Source organism: Meriones unguiculatus, chromosome 17 (assembly GCF_030254825.1).
Source record: "Meriones unguiculatus strain TT.TT164.6M chromosome 17, Bangor_MerUng_6.1, whole genome shotgun sequence".
Lineage (NCBI taxonomy): Eukaryota > Metazoa > Chordata > Mammalia > Rodentia > Muridae > Meriones > Meriones unguiculatus.
The window spans coordinates 96,405,045-96,419,085 of record NC_083364.1 but is presented as its reverse complement, the minus strand read 5'-3'; the positions used below and the strand labels follow the sequence as shown (position 1 = coordinate 96,419,085).

Genomic DNA, 14,041 nt, shown 5'->3' with positions numbered 1-14,041 from the left:
CAGCTGGGGCCAAGGCTGCGATGCAGGAGCAGTGGGGCCTTCCCGTGTCACACACGGCACATGGCGTGAGCTTGCCTGCCTCTCTTGGCTCTCCTGTCATCTGCTTGGGTCATGGTGTTCCTCAGCTCTGTCTGCTCTTTCCTGTCAGTGTTTTGAGCTCACTCCATTCCCAAAAGAGACTTTCCAAAGACATGAGCCATCACTTAGGCAAGCAAAGGGCAAAGCAGGCTTGCTAGGGCCACAGGAAAAGCATCTTGGGTCTATTTCTCTCCCACATGGCTGGTCTGGAACACCATCACTTTCCGCCTTTTAGAGACTTCATGGATCGGCGGCTGCCTCCCTTCCTGGGCTCTGGCTGTGCCACAGTGCAGGGGCACCGCTGCTTGCGTTCGCTCTTTTGTCCGAGGCGCAGGCACCCTCTGCGCATGGCTGGCCTAACGCTGATGCTCCTGTGTCATCAGCACAGAATTCCCGCTTTCCGTCCCAGTAACTGGAGACTATTAAAGCAGCTGGTCCAGAATGGCATCGCAAACCTTGATTTGAATCACGCAGTCATGACACCAAACTGAAAGTTATACTAAACATTTGCAGACAACCGAGCACATCCACCTTTGCACTTAAGATGGCATCAAAGCCAGCACCAACTCTCAGTGCCATGTCCTTGGGGGTGGGACCCTAACCTCAGGCCAGGAGGGGCCAGCAGAGTACCAGGCAAAGAGCCAAGGCCGCAGGAGCATGACCCTGGCTGGCGCTGTGACCCAGGCAACTTGCTAACTCTAGGTGCTGACCAGTCCCTTTCCCAGCTGGCCACCCAGTAGGTAGGCAGCCCAGGGACATCAGTGGGCAGAGCTGAAGGGCAGAGCCAGGGCTTCCGCAGATCTGGAGACAGCAGTAACTTTATAAGAGGAGCCTGGAGGTTATGCTAACTCCTACCTTACCCTGAGATCCCTGGTCCACTCCTAAGGCCATGTCTCTGGGGCAGACTTCATGGGGACACAGTCATCAGAAAATGACTTCCTGGTCACACTGTAGGTCCCCAGCCGCACTGGATTCGGTTGTATGACATCCAGCAGAGAGCTGGGACAGTCTGGGACTGTCCTCCAGCACCAGAATCTGCATTTCCAAGGATTCTTGTTTGTCACTAAACGAACTTATATAAATTTACAGCTGAATGAATCATGTTAAAAACAAGCATTGGAAAAGCATTCCAGAGCTTATGTGCTCCTAATTGTCTCACTCTATTTGATAATTACCTGTGTCCCTGGAACTATTGCCACCTGTATCTGTGGGGTGGCATGTCCCTCTCAATCTCCATAGTCTCTGACATCAAGTTGGGAGTTGGAAACCAGTCTTGGTGGGAAATTTTACTCCATACAAATTAGCACATCCTACAAATGATGACTTAAGTCTCTCTGGAAACCCTGTTGTTAAAACACTTGCCAGAACAAATGAGAGATGATTGTGAAGGACAGTGGAGAATGTGGTCTTTTCAGTTGACTTGACCTCAGGGGTTTTTCCTATATCCACATTACCCACGGGAGCTGACTGGATTGTGTCGTGGGCAGGACTTTAGCTAGGTGTGTGAAGTCACTGCAAGAAACCCAATGGGTTGGCTGGTGTGAAGAAACCTGGTGTCTCCCTGGTCCGAGTGCTGAGTGTGTGAATGTTGCTTCATGTGTCGGCTCAGCAGTGGTCAGCACGAAGGATGGTTGGTCACCTGAAAGACAAGAGCTCGGAGCGTCTTGTCTCACTGTGAGTCCTGGGTTTCTGGGGAGAGTAGGATTCACGTCGTGCAGCCCTTCACCCATCTATCTCATCCAGAAACAAAACTGAGCCTTGGTGAATGTGCTATCCACGTGGCACAAACTACAGCCATCTGGGAAGAGGGGCCGCACTGGGACAATTCTCCACCGCCCTGTAAGAAAGCCTGGGACTTCCTCTTGACTGGTGACTGGCACCGTGGGCCCATCTGCTCAGAGCTCCCATCCCACCTCTAGCCGATAGAACATTTCTGCAGGCTCCTGGCACCAGGACCATGATGAACTTCTTGGTGGAATGACTGTGATCTGGGCCAGCACCTCCACTGAGTGACCTTAAGAAACTTGTTTGGCCTTCCCTGGGACACACAGGGGACTTCCAGGGTCAGTCATGACTCTCAGTCACCAGGGGCAATGTTGCATCTGTTTCTCCTGTCCGAGCATGCCCGGTGGATGAAGTCTGGGGATGGATCCCCTAAGCATGATGGGGGAAGGTCTCCGGTGTACCAGTGGCAGGGTACGCAGGGAGCACCCTCCTTACAGCCTCATTCCCAGCATGGTGACCATGTCACGACCCTGTCCCTGCTGGGTTCTTCTCCAGACCATCCACCCCCCAACTCAGAGGCTTCAAATAAACACTAACTTTGATCACAGCTTTCTGGGTTGGAAATCTGGGGTGTGTGTGTAATGGTGTGGTCTGGTGCTTTGTATGTGATTGTTAATTATTTTGACCCCGAGATCTACTTGTCACCCACATACCCCAGCATGGGATGTTTGTAATCCTTCCCTCCAAAATATCCTTCATTGGCTGACGAAAGGCCTACACACCTGGGCAGGGCAGAAGTTAGGGAGGCGTGGCCAAGGTTCAAGAGCTTGGGAAGGAGGAGGATGAGACAGGTAATGGGGGGAAAGAAGCAGAGCCGCCAAGGGGTAGTGTGGGAAGAAGCACATGGCCAATCAGCATGGGTGGAGGAAAGCGGCCCAGGTGAGACGCTTGAGCAAGTATTTATGCATTAAGGATGGGAAGTAGCCCAGATAGGAACGATTAGAGCAAAACAGGTGTCTGTGTCTTTTACTGATTGATTATGATAGCGGTTAGACAATACTAGTGTAATATTCACAGGCTTTAATAATACACATTATTAGCTGTATATTTGTTATTTTCTACAGCAGGTGTGCTCAGGAAGTGTGTCTCTGAGCCATCCATGAGATGCCTCAGCTTCTTTGATTTGCTTTCTGTCTTTGCATCCTCCCAGGGACGCCTGAAGACTGGGACATTCACAGAAGGGAGAATCCAAGTGGCCATTTTACAACACAGCAGCTTCCAAAGGACAAGACTCTGAAACTTCTTGGTCAATGGCAACACCGGGAAGAAGAAATCTTTTTCTGAGCTCCGGTAGTCAGGTGCTACCACAAACTCGGGGCGCGGTGGACTTGCAGAAGGGTACATGCCAGGAACCCAGCAGCCTGATCTGTAGGCCCGAGTCTGACTGTAGCAGTTAGCACTGGATTAAGGTTTCTAGTGCTGTGCTCAAACACCATGACCAAAAGCAGCTCAGAGAAGAGTTTATTCAGTTCACACTTCCACATCACAGTCCATCACTGAGGGAAGTCAAGGCAGGAACTCAAACAGGGCAGGACCCTGGAGACAGGGACATGCAGAGGCCATGGAGGGTGCTGCTCACTGGCTAGCTCAGCTTGCTTTCTTATATCTCTCAGAACTACCATCCCAGGAGTGGCACCAACCACAGTGTGCTTGGCCCTTCCACACCAATCAATAATCAAGAAATTCCCCACATAGGCTTCCCTTCAGGCCAATCAGGTGGGAGAATTTTTCCAGGTGCCTTTTCTCAGATGACTGCAGTGTGTGTCACGTTCACAGAAAATCAGCCAGCAGGTCACTTTCCTGTTGCTGTGATAAAACATCCTGGCAAAAAGCAACTTAGAGGACGGAAGGGTTTATTTCAGCCCACAGTTCCAGGATGGGGTACGGTCAATCACAGCAGAGAAGGTAAGGCAGTAGGAGCAGGACTCTGGCTGATTGCACTTTCATCCAAACACAGGAAGCAGACAGAAAGCAGAAAGAGGGGACAGGCTATAAAAGCTCACCACCCTTCCATGGCATAGCTCCAGCAAGGCCCTGCCCTGAAGTCCCATAACAGGCACAGACAGTGCCAACAAGGGCTCAAATGCACAAGCCTATAGAGAACACTTTTTATTAAGACCACGAAATCGGTGTCTTCGGTCTTTTTATTGTCATTCATGCTTTGTCGAAAGGAATCTGAAGCAGTGAATTCACACTGGCCTTAGGACTGCAGGTGACAGAGAGCTGCACTTGTGAATACCTGGCACACAGAGGAACATGTCTGCCCTGAGGCCTCTAAATATGTGTGTTACACAGAGGAACATGTCTGCTACGAAGCCCCCAGATGTGTGCTACACAGAGGAACACGTCTGTCATGAGGCCCTGAGATACATGTTACTGACACGGCACAGATTCAGTAGATTAATAATGGTTAGACCCTGAGTCCACACCAGGACTCAGGTATGAAGACCCTATATACACCACTGAGGAAGTGTAAATTAGTGTGGTCACCTTGGAAACCAGTGCAATTACCGTTTGAGTCTACTGTGCCCCACCTGGTATATACCCAGTGACTATTCCAGACCTTCAGAAAATGGGAAAATCTCAAAGAAGCCGCGTGGAGCCTGGATTCCAATAGAGAAGAGGGGAACGAGCACCCTGGACAGAGCCGGGTCAGGGGAGACAGCCAGCTAGGGTAGTGGAACAGACGAGCCCACAGAGCAGGAAGGAACTGTGTCCGGGTGACAGCACCAGAAGGCCAAGAGTAAGGAGCCAGGAGGATGGCTCCTTCTAGGCTGTAAAGGAGATTGCTCCAGTGTATGTGTGTGTCTAAATGTGTGTATGTGCGTGTGTCTGTGCATATATGTGTGTGTGTATGTGTCTGTGTGTTCTATTCTCCATTATTATATTCTTCTATGACAGGGTTTCTCCCTGAACCCAGAGCTCTCTGATATGGCTGCCCAGTGAGCTCTCGAATGGGCACTGAGGACACAAACTCAGGTTCTCAGGTTTCCACGACAGCTTACCCACTGGGCCATCTCCTCGGCTCCTGCTCTCACGTGACCTCCTGGTCTCCGAGTGTCTCTGTCCAGTCCTGTATTCACAGTTAGGACCCATTCCACCGGCCTCAAACATGCCTGTAAGGATCCTATTCCCAGATAAAGTCACACTCTGATGTCCTGGAAGTCAGGAATTTAAGGTATTCCTGTGTGTGGAAGTGAGTCAAAGCTTTTATGGGCACAGTGCTGGGGTGATGGACAGCCATGCACGGTGTGTTCTGGGTGACCGGAAGACTAACTAGCTGGGACTGGTCCTGTCTCTCTCTGCTTCCTCGGAATGACTCGGTGTGCAGGTGTGCCCGTCCTCGGTCTCTGTGGCCTCCTGGTGTCCCTGTCCTCACAGTCCATCATTGCTGCCACCATGCCTCTCCCGTCTGTATGAGGAGGACAGTTTGAGTGGGCTATGGCCATTACCTTCTGGGCACAACTAACCCTTGTTCTTCAGCCCTTCCTGTCAGATCACACCGGCAGTCCCCAGGGGTTGGAAAGCCAACTTACATTCCTGGGGGACTTGATAGCACCTGCAGAAGGTGTCTGGCCCTGCCTGTGCGCGGGGCGCGCGCGCACACACACACACACACACACACACACACACACCGGCAAGGCACTCCGTTCTGCTGAGAGGGGTCCCCTTCGCCCGCCGGGCTCTCACAGGCCACAGGCCTGGAAGGGAATCCCGCCTGCCTTAGAAACGGGACCACTGAGCCCCGCATTCACGACCCTGCCTCACAACCCTGACCTGCCTGGAGGGGAGGCGAAACGACAGCGCTTCTGTTCACCAGCCGGCGAGCTCTCTCCAGACCCAGGAGCTCCGCGGCCCTCTGCGGCAGACTCTCCCAGGGCCTGGCGGCACGGCCCCTCTCGGCTGAGAAGTCAGGAGAGCCGGCGCTGAGGCCGGGGAAGCTCCGCGCTCCTCCCCGGGGCGGCGAGAAGTCGAACGCTCTCGCTCCGAAGCGGCGCCGCCGGCTCGACGCAGGTGAGCACGGTTCCTGGTGAGAAGGCGGGTCGTCCTGCTGTGGCGGCCGGGGAGGCTGCCAGGCTGGCACCCGGCGCCCGTTCCCGTCCACTCGGGTGCGCGCGCGCCAGGCGCTCCGCGGCCACAGAGCTGACCGCCCCGCCTGGTCCAGCCCGGCTGCTGACGGTGTCACACGGGTTCGCCCGGAGAGCTCTGCCGGCGCGCCACGCTCTCTCTCCGAGGGGAACGGCTTTCCCGCCTTCGCGTTGAATTGCCGTCACTCTCTCCTGAGAGGTGCAGACGCGCATCCTTATAGGCGCGGAGGCGTCCGCAGGCCGCGCGCCCGCGCGTGGGGATGCTCCTGGCCGCGGGGAGCCCCGTGGGCGCCCGCGCGTGGGGATGCTCCTGGCCGCGGGGAGCCCGTGGGCCCGCAGGCTGCCGCCGCGCCCTCTGCGGCGCCGGGGCTTTCTCTGACGCTCGCAGCAGGGGGCGCCCGTGCTCGCTGAGCTCCGTCCGGGTGTGTCCTTCCGGCGGCCCCGCCCGCCGGTCCGCTCCGCCCCCTCCGTCCCTCCGGCTTCCTCGAGGCCGAGGAGCAGCGCAGCCTCCTCGCTGGACTCGCTGGACTCACTTTGTAGACCAGGCTGGCCTTCAACTCAGAGATGCCCCTGCCTCTGCCTCCTGAGTATTGCGAATACAGGTGTGTGCCACTGTGCCTGGCTCATACAATATCTTTAATCACAGTTTCCACACGCATCCTCCCAGACCCTCCCCACTTCCCCACCCCTCCAAAGGCACACCCCTCTGTCTCTCAATAGATAGCAAACTAGCAGTCAACAAACAATAGGATGAAACAGACAAGCAAAAAAAAAGCCCCCCCCAAAAAAAAAAACCACAAAGATGCAAAGATACACACAGAAATCTAAGAAAAACACAAAACTGGAAACCATAATATAGAAGCGAAAGAACTAGAAGGTATTTAAACAAGAAAAAAGTGCTGGGCAGTGGTGGTGCATGCCTTTAATCCCAGCACTTGGGAGGCAAAGGCAGGCAGTGAGTTCCAGGATAGCCAAGGCTACACAGAGAAACCCTATCTTAAACAAACAAACAGAAGCCCAGACAAAGCACCCTAAAACAGAAACCATCTAAAAATCCCCTTGGCCGTTGAGTGTGGCTTGGCCATCTCGGCTGCACACGGGGCCCTCCCGTACGCGTGGTTTGTATAGCAGTGACTGCTGGAGAACACTTTGTGCACAGTTATCAGCTGGAGATAGCTCCTGGGTTGGGGAGGGGCTGTGCCCTTTCCCCACAGAGCACTGGCCCCCAATTTGGCTTGGGCAGGTGCAGGACCTATGCGTGTCCCCACAGTGTCTGTGGGCTCACAAGTACACCGGCTGTATTTGGAAGGCTTTGTTTCCTTGGTGTCCTCCATTCCCTCAAGCTCTTACACACGCGGGCATGCATGCGCTCGAGCACGCGCGCACACACGCATGCGCACACGCACATTAGCAGCCCACTAGAAAATGAAGCCTTGTTTCCTACCCCGGCTGCTTTTCCCTCACACTGAGATCTTAGGTGTCCTCAGATGAGGTTCTCAAGCTAACCTTTAGATTCACCGGATACAGGCATCCTGTAGTGGTTGAGAACCCATGTTGATTTTGAGGGGAAACTGGCGTGGAAACATGAAACGAGCCCCCAAAGACACCAACCTCAGAGGGGACGAAGTGGAAGGAACACTTAACAGCAAATCCTCGGGTGTGGCAGGATATTTGATCCCACTGTGAACCCCGAGATTGTGAACTGTAAAAACCTGTGTCTTGTTTTGTTAGGCCCAGCATGAGCCTAATTTTCAGAAGCGATGAAGAGAACTCAGGAGAGCAGATCTCATCGTTGCAAAATCACAAGAGGTTTATTTTAACCGTTGCACAATGGGGTCACCCCTGCCGGTCAGCAAAGAGTGGCACCGGGAGACAAAGGCCTTGGGTTTTTAAAAGATAAAGTGCAGTAATTTTGAAGGTGCAGTCTTGGCAATTTAGGATTGGATGAGGAAGCTGTAAAGTGAGGTAATTGGTTAGTCTTAGGTGCTCAAGCTTGGCCAGTCCTGCCAAGTGTGGATGCAGCTGCAATTAAAGGTGGGGGCGGTTAGGTCATCCTTGAAGATCAGGGCTGCGGGCTTTTGGCTGGAGGTCAGGAGCTACTCAGAAGAAGGATTGAGGCCATCTGGGTTGGTTGCTAAGAAACACTATCTTGAAGACAAGGGTCTGGTTGTTCTTTTTGCTGAGTGAAGGTCATTGCTTGCTCGCTTTTTTTTTTTTTTTTCTTTTTTTATCTGTCCTCACAGATAGGGTCACATTCCTCCGTTCTCTGGAAAGGTACTAAGAGGCTTTAGCTTAACCTGGACCTAAAACTCAAAACTATAGGCTTTAGAGGACATATAGGTTACAAAGTTAGTCTGATCCTTTCAGTTTGGTGTGGCTCAGCCCTAACTCACCTTTAATTCAAGAGCTTTCTGCTTATTGTAAATAAGTAATTATGGTATGGCTCAGCCATAGCACACACCTGTAATCCAAGAGCTTTCTGCACACAAGATTTAATGAAGTTAAGCCTAGGTCAAGAGGCGGAGCAAGAAACCAGCTGATGGGGATTAAGCAAGTGCCACTACAGGAGCTAAGAGGCAGAGAGTCTCCAGAGCAGTGCTCCCAGCTTTCCTCATGCTGTGGGCCTTGTGCTGACCCCAACCATAAAATTATTTTGTTGCTACTTCATAACTGTGACCTTGCTTCTGTTAATAATTGCACTGTAAATATCTGATATCAGACCCACAGGTGGAGAACTCATGCTCTAGAATGTCTCCAACAAGGTGGAAGGTGAAGAGAGGCACCGAAGGCTGACTCTGATCTCCACACACGTGCTGTGGTATATGTGATGTGTTCCATACACATACAGTGTGAAGAGCTAAAAGCCCACATTGCTACCTGGATTTTTATTTGGGATCTGAAGATAGATAGATAGATAGATAGATAGATAGATAGATAATGTAGATATATATATATTGATAGAGTGTGTGTGCGTGAAGGTAACTCAAGTGAAGAATCTGATGAGTGGATATTTAGAGACACAGATGAAACATCAGTAAAACAAAAGGCCAGTTTTGATGACTGGCTGATAAACCCACGAAAGTCAGAAGTTAGCTAGCTCACATTGTGGAGAGGAAAGTCAGAAGTTAGCTAGCTCACGTTGTGGAGAGGAAAGTCAGAAGTTAGCTAGCCCACGTTGTGGAGAGGAAAGTCAGAAGTTAGCTAGCTCACGTTGTGGAGAGGAAAGTCAGAAGTTAGCTAGCTCACGTTGTGGAGAGGAAAGTCAGAGAAGTGAGCTAGCTCACGTTGTGGAGAGGAAAGTCAGAAGTTAGCTAGCTCACGTTGTGGAGAGGAAAGTCAGAGAAGTGAGCTAGCTCACGTTGTGGAGACCCCAGCCATAAAACTGTTTTGTTGCTACTTCTAACTGTCATCTTGCCACGGTTAATAATTGCACTGTAATGTAGCAGAGAAGGGCAGTCCCTTACGGCCGCGCAGACTCCTGAGTGCCATGCTGCCACGGGACTGGAAAGGACCAGAAAGCAGAAACATCCTGAAGGGGAAGATCGACAGAACTGAGCCAGCAGCTGATACAGGCGAGATCGGGGACGGGGGGGGGGGGGGGGAGGTGAGGCGGGGTGAGAGTCAGCCAGAGCGATGCACTCCGGGACAAGCAGCCCGGGAGTCGCTGAGAACAAGGTACCCACAGTGCAACGGTGATGGCAGCAGGCGGAAACGGACGGCTGTAACACCAGAGCCAGAATGCACTGGAGGCGAGACTTGCTCATCTACCTCTCGCACGTTGCCACGAAAGCCAGGACAGGCGGGTCCCCACAGCAAGGCGCGCAGCTCTGTCTCCACTGCCTTACCGCTCTGACCTAGGGTAAACGGTAAGACTGGGCTGGGGGAAAGCCTGTGGGATCAGAAGGCCCTGGATTCGAATCTTAATCCTGCCACGCACCGGCTGTGTGGCCTAGCTTGGTCACCCCGTGAACGGGAGACGCCCCTGGGACAGAGAGCCTTCTTCCTGGCCCGCGGCTTCCCTGGGCTCCACTCCCGAGCAGACAGCGGGAGGGGCTGGTAGGAATCCCTAACTCTGAGGGCTGTGACGTCAGGACCGCACGTGACCCCAGACGCGCACGCGCACTCGTGCAGAAAGCAGGCCGGAAGCGGGCCGCAGCCGGCCCGGGAGCCCTCCGGCCACTCAGGGCCCCTGGCGTTCCGAGAGGCGGCAGAGCGTGGGGGGCTCCTGCAGGGTGGGCAGCCGTCCCGGGAAGGGTCCACTCAGCGCCAGTCAGGGCGCCCGCCAGTGGGAGCCTGCCACGGGGCCAGGCGGGGCTCCTCCGGGCTTGGGGGGCCGGACCCGAGCCGCGAGACTCGGAAGGATGGGAGCCTGGCCCTGGCCACACCCGCACCCCTCCTTCCCCTGCGTGACCTGAGACCCTTCATTGCTGGTTAGGAGTGGACCGCACCCTCTGCCCGTCCGGGAGGTGACCGCAGTGGAGCCCCCGCCTTGCACCGGGCCTGGGCACCCTTACGGGCCCAGCGTGAGAGCTTGCGCCCTTGGGCTTGGGGCAGGGGAGCTGCAGCCCAGAAGCGCGCGCCGCCCCAGGACGTTCTGGCTGTGGTTGGGGGTGAAGCCTGACCCCGCTGTCTAAGGGAAACCGGAGCCAGTTACTGTTAGCAGGCTTGGGGCTCTCAGGGAGAGGTCCGGCCCTCCCGCGCCGTCAGCAGCCTGTAAGTAAATCCAGGGATGAGGCTGCAGGTCCCTGCTGACGCTCAGAGAACGGACTCCCTGGCGCTCGGAGACAGCGACGTGCCGGGAAGGCTCCCGCACCGGCCGGGGCCCCGTGCTGAAAACACGCGCAGAAGAGAGACCCCGGGTGCTTAAGCAGCCCGCGCGCTGCGTGCACGAGCTCTCCCGGGCACCCACAGGTGATCGCCCAGCACTGCCCTTCTCCTTGCCATGTTTGTGGTCTCTTCCGTACAAGCACCCTGCAGTTCCCGGGAGGTGAGGAGTCCCGTCAGCAGGGTACAGACGGAGCTGTCCAAGTCCGTACACGCTGAGCAGCAGCGTCCGACGGGCCATCTCCACATACTCCTGTGCACTGCACCAGCTCAAGATTACAGCGGACGCGGCCATGCTGTTAGCAGAGGTGACCCCGGGACAGCGAAAGCCTGTTCAAGCTCCCTGCCGCTGGGATTGATGGCGGCGGCGGCGCCGCTGGGAAGCAGGTCCAGCGTGCACGCTCTGTCAGTCAGCTTTCTACACTGAGTACACCCCCAAAGCCTCACCTGTTGGGGCTGGAGAGGTGGCTCAGCAGTTCAGAGCACAGGCTGCTCCTCCAGAACCCAGGTTTGAGTCCCAGCACCCACATGGCAGCCACAACCGTCTGTGGCTCCAGTTCAGGGATCCAGTGCCCTGTTCTGGCAGCTGTGTGCCCCAGATGTGCATGACGTTAACACGCATCCTAAAACATAGTCTATGGACTCATATAGTAGGAGATGACGGACTTGACTGACACAGGGAATATGTCAGGCTTCCTTTGTGTCCAGACCTGAGGTTTTGGTTTGATGTCTCTTTGGGTCAACTGGCCCAGCCAAATATTAATATGGTATTACTAACACCGAATTATTAATGTTTTTGGCAAGAGCAGTCGGCCAAGCGGAGGCTACAGTTGTGTGGCCATCTTCACAGCAGCTGTGCAGTTGACAAAACTGACATATTCACCCTATTTATGTTCTCTTGGGAGCTTAAGACACTGCTGAAGGGTCGGAGGGAGTGAGCTGCTTCTGCGGGTAGCCTCGAAGTGAAGAGACTGAGCTCACACCTATAAGCAGTCAGCTAAAGGGCGGGCCGCAGTCTGGCCATGGCAGCTGGCTCGGTTGCTCTTAGGCTTAGGGTAGGCAAAGCAGTATGGTGAAGGACCCACTCCAAGGGAGGGTCTGTCAAGGGCCCGTGAGCTGCTCCCTCACTGCAGCCCCCCACCGTCTCTACCGCCTCCCGAGACACCATCAGTTATGAGTGATCCATTGCTGTGCCCAAGCCCTGTTGTCCACTCAGCTCCAAACATGACACGGAGGACCAGACCTTCAACACAGGGCCTTTAGCACAGGCTCTTTCTATCTAAACCATTCTCCCTTCCCCTCTTTTTTCTAGTTATATGCAAAGATGTGTGATCTTATAAAAGAAAATTACCAGTGGGTGGTGATGAGATAGAAATGCTCTCCCAAAGCTCTATGATAATGATGACCTCTTTGTCATCTGGGAGATAGAGTCCTCTTTGTCGTCTGGGAGAGAGATGGGCTGTGCTTGGGCGAACAGTCAATGGAATGTAACCTGGCTTTTTATCCCACTAGTAGCTATGTCTAAAGAGCACAACATTTTTCTTTGAGGAGAAGAAAAAAAAGCTGTTATGTGGCATTGTAGACCCACATTTCCAACATGGCCATTGTATTTCTGGCCTCCTGTTCTGGAATCATGCCATAGCACCTTACAAAATGGTACCTTGTGACCTTGAAAGGTGCCACTAGAATTGTAGACGGGCAGAGGCCACTGCGCACCTTGTTATCATCCTGTCTAAATTAGCACAGTGTCTTGGTCAGGGCTTCTGTTGCTGCATGAAACACCATAACCAAAAGCAAGTCAGGGAGGACAAGGTTTACTCTGCTCACACTTCCACACGTAGGTGGTCAGGGCAGGAAGTCCAGCAGGGTGGGAACCCGGAGGCAGGAGCTGATGCAGAGGCCATGGAGGGTGCTGTGCCCTGGCATGTTCCCCATGGTTCAGCTGCTTTCTTATAGAACCCAGGACTACATTAGCCCAGGGATGACCCCACCCACAACGGTCTGTGCTCCCCCAACACACACCATTGATCATTCATTAAGAAAATGCCCTATGTACAGGCCTGCCTGCAGCCCTATCTCATAGAGGCATCTTCTTAACTGAGTTCCCTCCTCTCAGATGACCTCAGCTTGTCAAGCTGACAATTCTGCATACATGGGAAGTAACAGGCTTCTGGCGGCATTTCTACACATGCTTCGTTCTTGCTGATTTCCATCCTGGCTTTCCCCATTCCCTGTCCAAGTCCTGCTTCCCCTCCTCCTCCAGCATCCCCTTCTGGTTTCATGTCATGAGAATTCTAGAACCCTCTGCTTAGCACCCCTTAAGAACTCTTTTTCCCCCTTCCATGACCTACACATTCTCCCTCCCTCCCTCCTTCCCTTTCTCTCCTCTTCTTCACTTTCCCTCTCTCCCTCTCTTTCTTTCTCGGAAAGAACCACAATAGTTAATAATGGGATTATGTGAAATTTTGGAGCTCCTCACAACAAAATGTAGAGACTCAACCTCCAGAGTGGGTGAGAAATCTTCGCCAGCTATTCTTCAGACACATGATGTAAAGGTCTTTGAAAGTTAAACCCACAAGCCAACCTCCCACCCAGTAAATAAGCTAATGAAGTTCTCAAAAGAAGAAATACAAGCAGTCAATGAATATTTCCAAGTGCTCAAAAATCCTTAGCTCTCAGGGAAATGCAAATCAAAACTGTTCTGAGGTTTTTATCTCACTCCAGTCAGAATGGCTGAAATCAAGGGGAAACGATGACAACAAATATTGCTGAAGCTATGGAGGAAGAAGGGCCCTGTATAAATGACTGGTGCACCGCCATGGAACAGAATGCAGGTCCCTCAAATGCTAAAGATAGACCTACCTCATGACCCAGCCGCCATGGCTGGGCACACACCCAGAGAACTCGAGTTCTTGAGACACTTGCTCAACCGTGCTTACTGCTGCTCTAGTCACAGTGAGGAACTAGAACCAGCCAGGGGTCAGCCTTCATTACCCTCCCTGGAATTGTGACAAAACACCTTGAAAAAGACAACTGCAGAGGGCAAGGGTTTGTTCCGGCCACAGCTCAGTTCAAGGGGTAATCTGCCAAGGCCGGAAGTCACAGGGACAAGAGCCTGCGGCATCCGCAGTCAGAAAACACAGGAATGAACGCTTGCTGTGTTCTCCATTTCCTACGGCCCACGGTCTTCTGCCCAGCGAGTAGGCTCACCCACTACTAGGATGGGTCTACCCACATCAGTCAGCATGCCACATAATTCCCCACGG

General features: G+C 53.4%; 1 long non-coding RNA gene across 1 annotated transcript; it reads left to right on the top strand.

The window, feature by feature from the left end:
- The first annotated feature begins 9,552 nt into the window (after positions 1 to 9,552).
- Positions 9,553 to 13,049, top strand: LOC132648615 (uncharacterized). The gene is made up of 2 exons (XR_009587057.1): positions 9,553 to 9,817; positions 10,387 to 13,049. It is a non-coding gene; the product is annotated as an uncharacterized LOC132648615 (long non-coding RNA).
- The last annotated feature ends 992 nt before the right edge of the window (positions 13,050 to 14,041 follow it).